Here is an 11601-nt window from a genome sequence, read left to right as displayed (position 1 = left end):
CAGCCTCACCATGCCTGAACTTGACTTTTTGGAGTGGACATTGGCCTCCAGAGTTGTAGACCCAAAGCAGCAGATGGTAGAGGAAAGGTCATCCGACTGAGAATTAGGACTCCTGCGTGAGCCTCGCCAGCAACCTTTCCTTCTAGGGTGTCTCAGGCTTCTACCCATAAAAGACATGGCTACACAAAGGAAGCTCTAAAATTGCTTCAAAGTCTATATTTCTCTGAATTTTTAACTACCATGAAATCATCTCTGTCTTTCCTTCTAACCATGTGGTCAGGCACCAACTCTCCAGCGCTGAGTGAAGTCACATATAGTTTCAAAGAAAACCTGGTAAATCCTAATGTTCAGAGATGAAAGGAAGAAAATGAGCATTGAATTCCTTTGTCATTAAAATTCCTTCCTAGACGACTGAGTTCCTGTGGATTTGAATGAATTATCTAAGAATCAGTGTTAACGCTTAATTGGAAGACAGAGGAAACCACAAAGAGTCTGACAAGAGAGGGCAGACGAAATAGAAATGTCTCTAGGCGTTGAAAAGTTTGACAGGCAAGAATAGTTTGCGATTCGAAAGGCAGCTCTTGGAGAACATGAGTCAGCAGGAGATAACTAAAAAAAGTTAAATAATTAAGCTTACATAATAGCTATCTGATTGACTATCTAGATGTGGATTTAATTAACATTTTTAACCTCTCTTTGTCAGTAACTATATATTATTCAACTTAAAAGTGGAGAAGTTTCATTATTACCAAAAATCATTCATCTGCAGAGTGTCTGGGAATTTATTTCCAAATTTAGCAAAGAAGCTACTGTCCTTCCAACTCCTTTCCTTCCCCTCCCTTACACACAAAAACCTTACAGTTGGTTTTCTGAGAGAAGAAGCAATTGAGGACAGGCTGCTCTTTTCATCATTTTCAGTATGTAAACTGGAATGTAAATGATATCAGGAACTGAATTCATGAGCAGATTTACTGGATGGGGGCCCTTTCCTGCACAATGTGGGAGGTGGAGTTTGCAGAGTTTAAGCAGATCTAGTCTCCTTGAGGCAGGAGATAGATGGGCCCCAGGCTGAACAGTTTCTGCCCTGTGGGCAGAAACTCCATAATAGCAGCAACTCCATAAAAGCGGCATGATGGAGGAGGCTGGGCCCTTCCCAGATAAAAGGTAAAAGACCACGTAGTCCTCATTCTTGCAGTCAAGGAGACCTCCCTGACAACACATGCGCAGAAGGGCTCCTTGGAGGTCAAAAAGGGAGGGGGCGCCACCCCACAGTAAGTGACGTCAACTACCCATAAGCCTCTTCGCTAGAATCCATCTTGGCTAAGAGATGTGCAACGCACACCTGGGAGGGCCCTGAGATGTACCAAATACGGACTCAGCACCAGGCAAACCAAGATGATTGGTCAAAGGAAACCTGGAACAAATGCCCCATAAAAGTGATTCAAACTACCACGAGGGCGCGACTCTCTCTCTGAGCCCACCCGTGCTTCTATCCACACGTACTGTAAGCTTTTTCCTCCTAATAAACCCTTTACTTGCTTTACTACTTTCCACCTCCATGTGGAAACTCATTGCTACACAGCTGATGGGCCAGGGTCTTGTCACTGGCCCCTGGTCCCTGATGGTCTAGCGGCTGGGATTCAGTGCTCTCACTACCGCAGCCCGACCTCAGTCTCTGGCCGGGAACCGAAATCCTGCTTCAAGCCGCTGCAGGCCAAGGCCGCCCGAGATCATCCCCACCTTTGAGGATCTCCCAGCAATGGATAAGGCAGATCAATAAATAAATGCCATTGGTGGTAAAGGAAGTAAAAGGTATGCCAAGGAGGACAGAAAAATTTTCCCCAGGTTGGGGCCGAGCAGTCAGGGAGGAAGGTAGGGAGGAGACACTGGGGTTGATGCTGAAAGCTCGGCCTCTTTGCACCGGCGCTGAATTGAATCTCAGAGACAGAGTTTTGGGTGAAGTAGAAAAGAAGAGCTTTATTGCCTTGCCAGGCAAAGGGGGACACAGTGGGCTCATGCCCCTCAAACCTGTGTGTCCCATCCCCAGAGATTTGGTTAGGAATTTTATAGCAATGGTTCAAGGGCAGGGTTGCTGAAAAGGATTAGGTTGTGTACAGGGCCTGCATTCCTTTACTGTGGTCTCAGGTAGTCTCTTGATGAGCTTCTCTGCTTCCTTTATTCTGGCCTCAGGTGGGCTGCTCTGGAATGAGGAATGCTAACACCTTCTATTTGTTGGAGGTTTTAGTTCTGTAAAGATCTCAAAGATACAGTTCTGTGTATCCTTTGACGGGGAACCAGGACCCTGCCCCAAGGCTGCAATATTATTTCTGGGCTACTTCTCCCTCGTCTCTGCATCCCCTCTCTTCCCTGATTAGCAATTGTTTGAAAGGCTTCCATGCCCCGGAGCACCACAGGGTCCTGCTCTGTTTCAGGGTTGGGTTTTGAGGACTCTGCAGAAAGGGGACCGTGCAGCATAACAGAAGTATAAATCTACACTACTCCAAAGCTAACTCCAAATCCTTCCCCGGTATATAATTTTAATTTACAAACTACTTTAGAAAAGGTGACTATGAGCAAAAAAAAATGTCAGGGGGCAAATAAAATATAAACCTAAATTATAATAAAGTAAGATGGAAAGTTCTAAAAGCCATCTACATGAAGTGGGACCAGGCGTGCAGGATATTAACCTTGACTTGGACCTTGAGGGATGGATAGAATTTTAAAGTGAGAAAAAGTAGAGTTTGGAGGGAGATGCTAAAAGTTTAGTTTTCCTTGGGCCAGAGTGTGGGAGGAGATAAGCTAAGCCTGAGGGCAGAAGACCTTGAATCCTAAGCTAAAGAATTGAATTTTACTTGCTGAATTTTTACAATGCTACATCAAGCACGTACCAAGTAAATCAGTATACCCAAATACGAAGATGTGTTTTTATTTTCCTTATCTTATTCCAAGGAGCCCATAATATGACCTTCAGATCTAATGCTATCTGTTTAGATAGGCAGACATACTTCCTAGCTTCTGCCTATGCTTTTTCTCAACATAATTGCTAATACTGACCCCTTTTCCTCTCAGAATTGTCCTGGGTTGAATGATAAATTACTTGGACATCCAACTTACATGCTACAATTACCCTTTCCCCAACTGGAAGATGTAACCATGCTCCCTTAGGTCTTTGGCCAGTAGAAATTTGCAACTCTATGTTCTCCCTTTGCTTTCTTCCAGGTTAGACTGGTTTGTCTTGAGGCCAGCCCCGCTCCCTTCTCTCCTTCCGATTTGATGTCTGACAGGCTTTACTCTTTGGGCTTTAGCCCCAGTTGCTCTGGAAAAGGCTCCATTGATAGCCAAAGCTTACTTAGTGGGACCTCAGTCCTAGCTGTGCATTGGTATTAAATGTCCCAACCAGCAGACCAAGCACTAGCCAGGCTAATTGCGCACAAGGAAATTTTTCTATAAAGAACTTGATTTTTGACGGTTTTTATAAAACATTCAACCTAGTTGAATTCATTTTTATCTTACAGCTTTGTTTTTGGTTTTTCTTTTAATTTCAGATGAAGTCGTGATAGTCTTTACAATGCATAGGCCCTCTAAAAATCTCCGTTCTACTCTGTCCTACCCCATCCTCAGCACTCTTGATCTTGTGGGTCTACGGTGGGACCTGGGTTGGTGCTGATGTTCAATACTAAATGGGTAAAGAAAACAAAGTTATCAGTAAGGCCAAAGGAATACTAGGTGCCCCTGGGAAGAGTTGGCTCTTGGAAGGCATTATTAAACTTGAGCAAGGCCAGGAGAGGTGAGGTTTGATCGACTTGTAAGTAAGGGCTGGTGTTCCAAATGGGGAAGAGAATGAAAGCACCACCTGCTTTGGGAATCAGGATTTCTCTGGAAAAGGATCCCATATCCTACATTGGTCTGCCATCTCTACTCCTGCAGGACCTGGATAGAGTCTTGATCCTTAGCCCATCCTTTCCTGTCTATGAGTCAATACTTGACACTTTTATCTTCTCTTCTGTGGATTTTCCTAGAGAATGCGGCCCTGCCACCATAAATACTCGGTGTTGTCACCACCATTTGTCCCCTTTGACTTTGGTTTTAACTCACCCAGCATCTCTTCTTTACCAAGGAGGATGAAGGAGAGGAGATATTGTCATTAACCACATGACAATAATTTTAGTCTCTATGCTAGACCCTTTACATCCCTAACAATATTTAATTCTCATAACAACCTCTAGAAGGTGAGATAAGAGACAGATAAGAGATAAGATAGATAAGTGATATCTCTTATCGCAATAAGAGATAACAATGATCTCTTATTTTAGATGAGAAAACCAAGGCTCCAAGTGTTTTTAAGAAATTGCTCAAAGAACAAGTAAGTATTGGTAAGAGTGGGATTCAAATGGCAGCTCTTTCTAATATAACATGCTGACTCCTCATGTTGCCTCTGGAAGGTGCTATTGGAAACAAAGAAGTTAAATCATATTTGATTCCTGCCCTCCCAGGAGATGACAGTTCAGTGGGGCAGGCAAACACACGTAAATCCACCTGAACTGGAGCAGGGTACCAGGAGAACAGATTGCATAACCTTTCAGAATTCAACTCAAACATCCCATTCCCTGAGAACCACTCGACAAAGATTCTAATCAAAAGACTCTTATGTGTCTTGTGTTAAAGTGCCCTATACTCTAATCAGACCACACATTTTAGCATTTTAATGTTCTAGAAGAAAATGGTATGAAACATAATATTAACATGCTAAGTTTTCATTCACTATATATTTATTCCAAGAATAATCCTTGAGTGTTTATTAAGGTCTAGTCTCCTCCCTACGTGTCAAGAGTATAAACACAAATGCAATGTGAGTCTTGACCTCCAGCGTCTTAGAGTTGGTTTAATGACTTTGTAAGAGCACATTGCACAATTCTAACCAGCTGTAATCCTGTTTCTGGGGACTGTACATTTCTTAACTAGCTTACAGCAATTCCCACTTTGCCAGGCACCTGGAGGGTGCACGGAGAATTCTGGCCAGTTGGGAATAATGCTCCACTGCTAGGTTAATTCAGTGGCCGTGCGGGAAGGAGGAAGGGGGGAACACTCTGGAACATAACCACCAAAGAACTTTTTTTCTTTTTTTTGGTATGTACTTGGGTATGAAATCGTTAGCCAAAGAATAGAATGATGAATTTCATCTGCTCTAACCAGGCTCTCCCTGAATGAAGCAACATCCCTCACAACCCTCTCGCTGCTTCCCTAGGGATTTTCCTGGCTTATGTGTTGGAGTGTAACATAATTTTGCAGCTTTCCCAGCTTTTCCATCTCAGTATATATTCATATATATGTATATTGGCATATATATACATACATATATATCCATGAACACTAGCGAGAAGAAGACAAAAAGGAATCCTACAATTTTTAAAGGAAAAATGACAGCTCGTATTTCCCTTTGTCCTCAGGAACACAAGTCTGGGTGAAGTGAATTTGCTGTCAATCTGGAAACAGGGAAATCAGTGCCTGGTGGGTTGCCCCGCACGGTGGCCCTCTGCCGAGGGAGACACAGGGACAAAGCCATCTTCTCGACCCCCTTGGCTGCAGGCGGAGAGGTGCCAGGCCCAGGAGGATCCCTAGACCCAGCTGTAGGTGGCACATCACGGGACTGGTTTTGGCCAGAGTTTCACAGTCTTGGTAGTGGCGTCTCCAGGGGAAGCCAGGCTCGTGCTGTGACAATCCAGGAAGGATCATCCCATACCTCACCTTGCACTCTGCTTCTACACTGAACCATGAGCTTCCTGGAATGGGACACCCCTCTTCAGGAGAATATCTGCCAGAAAGCAAGGCAACAGGTCTTCTCCAGAAAGTAAAAGAAACTATAAAGCCCAAGGAGATGATATTCTCTGAAACAGTGGAGAAGACAGCTGGTCCACAGCAGCCCTTCTTTTCTGTACTGGCTGCCGGAGCTGGTCCCGTGGACGGTGACACATAAAGATAAGTTTTCCTAGCACACTTTTCAAAAGTTTTTCACCAGTGTCCCTCCACCACAAAGGTTGCTAGAAGCATTTCAGAAGAAGGCAATCTCAGTAAGATTTTTGAAACAGAAGGGCAGCCAGGTACCCACACAGGGTAAGGAACTTACAGGTGGATACCTGCATTTAAACCCCAGTTTTGCTACCAAGCAACAAGCTGCTTTATATCTGTGAACCTCACTGTCTTCCTCTATGGAATGGAAGTGACAATAATCCTACAGCCTTGCTTTGAGATAATGCCCTTGCTTGTGACTATTAAAAAGTTAATAAAAGTGCTGGCCACCAATTTGAATATTGTCTTTTCCACTCCAGTCTCCTTTTCTCCCAACTCTGCCCTCCTGCCAGAGGCTCATGTGATTCTGAGGGTGACCTTCGATCAGAGAAGGGCATTGGGACGTTAGGTTACCGAGCACAGTCAAGACAAGTTGTTTTTGAGGTTTCAGTCTCTAAAATTTGGTAGAAAGAGACTCACCTTGGGGCCCACACAGTAGCCTCACTTTTGGTTTCCTTTTTGGTAAGCTCTTTGAGGGCGTAGGTAGCGTTTATCTTATTTACTGTTCCATTCCCAGCACACCCCCAGTGCAGACCGATACTCAGTAAATGATGGTTGATTAATATATGTATATTTTGGGGAACCTCAAAGAAAGTGAAAGCGTGACTTCTTGTACCAATAAGCTTGTTATTGAATCCACTTTATGTAAGACCCATGTTTCTTCAAGCTTTCTTTCTTTTTTTTTTTTTTAAATTAAAGTATAGTTGATTTATAATGTCTTGTTAGTTTCAGGTGTATAGCAAAGTCATTCAGTTATACATATAAGGCTCTCTTTCTATAGTCAATATTTTCTCAACACGAGTTTATTTTTACTTAGTTGAAGTTTCCACCCTACCCCTTCTCTTAAGTGAAGCTATTGAAAAAACAAACAAAACAAAACAAAACAAAACAAAACACAAAGCAACGACAAAACCCTAAGTGGGAAGGGTGTTAACTAAGAATGCAGGTCCTCTTACTTGTTCTGGATTCAAGTCCTGACTCGACTAGTAAGTAGTTGGGTGACTTTGGGCAGGTTGATTCACTTCTCTGAGCTTTGGTTTCCTCCTCTATAAAATGGAAATAACAAAAAAAGGAAATAATATCAATAATATAAAATGGTACCAACCATCTGGAGGGCAGTTAAGGATCACAGTGTGAAAGTTACTATCAAGCTCTCCAAACAGTGTATGGTGTGTGGCTAATGCTCTCCAAACTGTTACTGTGAGCGCATCTCCTGAACATAGAAGACAAGCCACCTCAGTCCCCATGTGGTGGGAAGACGATGGGCCTTTGTCAGTCATGGAACCCTGGATCAGGACCTGCCAGGCTGCCTGCTTCTGATGGGCACAGGCAGGGCACGTGGTAGATACTCAGTGACATCATGGTCCTGTGGGTCACCCACGTCAGAAGCCTGGGACCCTTCCTGGCCTCCTCCCTCAGGCTCTGAGCCACGCCATCATCAAGTCCTGTCGAATCGCCCTTCTTACAACGTCTAGAATCCAGCACCAGCTCTTAAGTCCCTCTGTCTGGCAGGCTTCATAATCCGTCATGTTTTTGGCTATTCCATCTCTAGAACTATGATCGGGTACCGTTAGAAAGCCGATCCTTCCCACACACAGCCGTGGAAAGAGTCATTCTAACAAACCAATACGATAATGCCCCACTCTTGCTCCAAATCCTTCCTTGACCCCTACCAGGTCCAGGAAAAACAGTCACGTCCCTTATCCCAGCGTGTGAGCCTCCTGTGCTCACAAACCTGCCAGACTTTCTCCTACAACACCCTCCTCCCATCCTTTGCTCCAGCCACCAGAGGACACCACTGTGCCTGTCACTGACGGTGCACAGTCCTCTGCCTGGAACGCCCTTCCTCTTTGGTCTTCCTAATCAAGTCCCCTCCCTTTACGAAGGCTCATTTGACTGTCACCTGCCCTGAGACCCTGACCCCCTCTCTCTCACCTTTGGTGTTGAGGAATATCTCCCTGTGCTCCCATAGTTCCCTGAGCTGCAGACCTTATCACACGGTATGGTTATTGCGGATGGACTTTCAGTCTCCCCGGTTACACTGTGAATTACACAGTAATTGCCAGGATGAGGCATTGTTCATCTGGAGCCATAGCACCCAGGACAGGGCTTCGAACAAAGCAAATAATCATAAAATGCTTAATAAATGAATGAAAATGATTACTGAATTAATCAAGTGTAAAGGTAAGGTTCTTTCCTCACAAAAAAACCAATATGAAGCAACTAGAGGACACATAGGAAACAGTCTGCCTAGGAGGCTATTAACCTAGGAAGCCACGGGGGTGGCTCCCTTACCCCCACAAGTCCGGTCACAAATGTCACCTTCTTAGTGAGGTGGCCACCGATCACCGAATTTAAACCCCCCTCACCCTGGCCTCCCCATTCCCTTTCCTGCTGTACTTTTCTCTAAAGCGCTTATCATCTTGGAATATAGTATGTATTGAGTCTTTGTTTTCTTTCTTTCTTTTTACTAGGCTGTAAGCCTTACAGAGGCAGGGATTTTGCTTACTTTGCTTTAGAACAGTGTCTGACATACCGTAGGTGCTCAGTGCATGTTATATTGAAAATGAATGAACGAATGTCAGGCATTCACTACTTGTGCTGTGACTGACAGGTTTGTTAGAAAAGGGAGTGATCACTTTAGCCCAAGTCTGATGACTCCTTTGAAGGTCAAGGTCCATTAAACTGATTTTAATAGATTCCATTTATCAAAAAAGAATAAAGAATATCCTTTTTGATGATCTTATCTACTCATTATTAGTTTCAGAATAAACTGATGGAAGGGTCAAATGCTATTAATATAAAATTAAAATATTAAACTAGTAATAATAACAAAGAGAATCAATAATATAGCTAACACTTGTACAGCTTTTCCTATGTGCTAGGCTCTGTCTCAAGCATATGACCTATATTAACTCACTTAATCATCGCATTAACCCTGTGAGTCAGTATTATTATTTTCCCCCTTTTACAAATCAGAACACTGAGGTGCAGAGAGGTTAAGGAATTCACTCGAGGTTACAGAGCTGCAGTGTGGAGAATCCAGGGGTCATGGTAGAGCAGAGGAAATGCAACAGGCAGGGCAAAGGGCTTGGATTCAAGTTCTGCCTCTTAGTAACTGAGTCACATAAGCAAAACTAAACTCCAGTAACCTCATCTTCTAAACTCCAGTAACCTCAACTGTAAGATGAGGAGAATCAGATCGTACACATTCACACCGTTGTTGAGAGGCTGACAATCATTATATATGAAAGTGCCATCAAAACATGAGCTACTGTTACCCACTGGGTAGCATTACAACAGTAATGTTTTTATCCCATTCAAGGTTAGGACACTATTATATTATAATTCTTACATGATTGCCTCCATCTCATTCCAGGAAACAAACGTTGCTTTCATTGACCATTAATTCATACATTCTGGCCATGAGTTGTTTTCACTTGTCCCTCGTGTCCCAAAGCAGCCTCCATGCTAAGCGGAGGTTAAAATCTTCTTCTGGGAGGTGGAGGTGGTCTTCTCAGACCGCAGTCAGGCCAAATGCTACAAGGTCTCTTCATTTTAACAGCAAGGGAGCCTGGTTAGTTGGCTTCAAAGGTGTGAATTTAAAGACCTCTGCCACCTGTTGAAGATCTTCTTCCTGTGTTAAAATAAGTTCTGCCTCGGGGCCTTTCCGCCTGTCTGTCCCTCTACTGGGAATGTTCTCCCCTTCTTTCTATGAAACAGTTAAATCTAACTGCTCATGCTGCTTCCTCAGAGACGCGTTCCCAGGCCTCCAGGACAGAGCAGGTACCCATGCTCGCTGTCATCCCAAGCATCTGCAGTGGCACTGCCACAGCCCTAAAGCAGTCATCATTTGCATAAATAGTAAATGCCTGTCTTCTCCACTAGAATATAATTTGGATGAGGTTAGCGATCACCTCTGTCTTTTTCAACACTGGAACCCAGTGTCCGTTGTGACTATAACACCTTGCCAGTAAAAGGTGCTCGTTAAAATATTTTGATGAAAGAAAGCACCCCTTGACCACTTTGGGGAAGCCCCAGGCTCTCTGAGCCTTGGTTTCCACATCCGTCAAAGAATCTCCCTGGCCATCACATGATTGCCGTGCATATTGCAGCGAAAAACTCTTTAGACACAAAAATATGAACATGCACCCAGGGACTGAGGTGCCACAGTTTCTATCCAAAGCATTTTAGGAGGTGAAAAATTCATTCCAAGGTTCAAACAAATAGACCTACACATCAGGCATTGAGTTATTTGGAGCAAAAGCAACCAGGAGGGAAAAAAGGACATATGTTGATTTGGAGGGCAGAAGGAATTCCAAGCTCTGCAGTATCTTTGGAATTCTTGGAGCCCTTTCAGTGCGAATCAGGTTACACTGGAGATATATTTGGATTTTGCCATCCACTAAGTGCTGTTTCACATGGGCCATGGAGATGAATTCTAACTTACCGTAAATAGAATGAGGGGAGCTTTGTTGCTAAATTATTTATTGCGCATTACATCTGGCCCTGAGCAATGATGTTTTTAGGTTCCACAAAGGTAGCTGTGTATAGTCTACTGTCATTACATAAAGGAAACTCTGACGGTTTAGATTATAAGATATAAATTTTCTGTTCATCAACCAGTGAAGAGCACACAGGGTTACTCTATTGTGTTCCTGCAGGAGACTAGAAATAGATTTCTGCATCTTCTCCCAAACACTCTGTCCACATTTGCCATAAAGATCCACTAATCGGTTTTTGTTTTCCACTCTGTAGAATGAAAAGCAGAATCTCCTCTCCTCTGTCTGATGGATCCTGTATGGCTTCCCGGTGCCTGTGGAGAGAAAGCCAGGCTTAGAGGAATCTTCTAAACACAATACAGAATAAACCCCTTACAAAGCGTCACATTACAAAGGACAGATTGAGAAAGCCCTTCACATTCCTCCCTCTAATTGCAACAGGTTTGAGGTTGAGGGAGATTTCTTAATAGGGCAACACCTCATATACCTCTTTTTTTATAGATGCAGGTATTTTTCTTTCTGGGGTGGTACCTTTCATGCCCAAATTTTTATTCCTCTTCTTGCTTCTACTTCCTTCAATCTTTTCCTATTATCAGTTAATGATGGGTCATTCATTTAACAAACATGTATTAATCCTTATCATGGGTTAAACTAACTGTGTGTTCAGATAACCCACTGACCTTCCTCCAGCTCAGCCTGGACACCTTGAACAACCTTCTCCTGAAAGCCCTCCCTCCAGTGCCCTCATCCTTCAGATCTTAGCTAAGATTTTACTGACCTGGGGACTCTTTCCAGATCTTCAAGCTGGATTCCATCTCACTGGTGTCCCCATGACCAAAGTATACACGCCAGGCTCTCATTTTCCTCTGCCCAACTCCTCCCAGAACTTCCTACGCTTTGGATACATCCAGTGATAAGCGAGTAAAATCTGTTCCCCACACGTAGCTACAAGCTCCCTGTGAGCAAGTTCTAAGTATGTTCTGTTCGTTATTATATGTAGTTCATCATCATATTGATCACCACCAATATGTAT

The 11601-nt window shown here is 43.5% G+C and overlaps 1 protein-coding gene across 7 annotated transcripts in view; it reads right to left on the bottom strand.

Annotated features, from left to right (window-relative positions):
* Window positions 1–6785: 6785 nt before the first annotated feature.
* Window positions 6786–11601, bottom strand: part of LOC309612166 (uncharacterized protein) — a 38363-nt gene continuing 33547 nt past the window's right edge. For all 7 annotated transcript variants that reach the window (XR_014235018.1, XR_014235019.1, XM_082357536.1 and 4 more), the window contains one exon: window positions 6786–10882. The gene's annotated coding sequence lies outside the window, so the exon portion shown is untranslated. The remainder of the gene's footprint in view (window positions 10883–11601) is intronic.

The sequence above is a fragment of the Balaenoptera borealis genome (assembly GCF_965194805.1).
Source record: "Balaenoptera borealis genome assembly, chromosome: 15".
NCBI classification, from domain to species: Eukaryota; Metazoa; Chordata; class Mammalia; order Artiodactyla; family Balaenopteridae; genus Balaenoptera; species Balaenoptera borealis.
The sequence above is the reverse complement of the archived record's forward strand: the minus strand, read 5'-3'. Positions and strand labels throughout refer to the sequence as shown.